The sequence below is a fragment of the Olea europaea genome, unplaced genomic scaffold (assembly GCF_002742605.1).
Source record: "Olea europaea var. sylvestris unplaced genomic scaffold, O_europaea_v1 scaffold713, whole genome shotgun sequence".
NCBI classification, from domain to species: Eukaryota; Viridiplantae; Streptophyta; class Magnoliopsida; order Lamiales; family Oleaceae; genus Olea; species Olea europaea.
The window spans coordinates 441,319-441,638 of NW_019265529.1; the positions used below are offsets into that span (position 1 = coordinate 441,319).

Below are 320 nucleotides of genomic sequence, written 5' to 3' on the forward strand. Positions count from 1 at the left end.
AGATAAAATGCAATCACAGTAAACAAGACACGAACAAAAACTAATGAAAGGTACTCAAGGGTATTCCCGAGGGTAAATCTTTGGGTGGTAGTACATAGACATTGATCGAGTCATGCGTCTGGTTTGAAACATTTTCGGTTCATAGTAGTCTGCGATGTCTGGCTCGCTTGTTGGAGAGGGGTCTCGCCTGCGTGTAGGAGCCTGCATTGTTGATAAGTACTGTTCAGATGGTGGTGCACTGAATGTCGGGCGAAAAGCGGGTGCATCTGATCTCATTGTACTAGTCATAGGTGCGTCTAATCTCATGGTGTTCTGTGCTA

General features: G+C 45.3%; 1 protein-coding gene across 1 annotated transcript in view; it reads right to left on the reverse strand.

Moving 5' to 3' along the window:
* The window catches only part of LOC111390770, a 13,956-nt gene that overhangs the window by 10,650 nt on the left and 2,986 nt on the right, over nt 1-320 (reverse strand). The gene's annotated exons all lie outside the window — the stretch shown is intronic.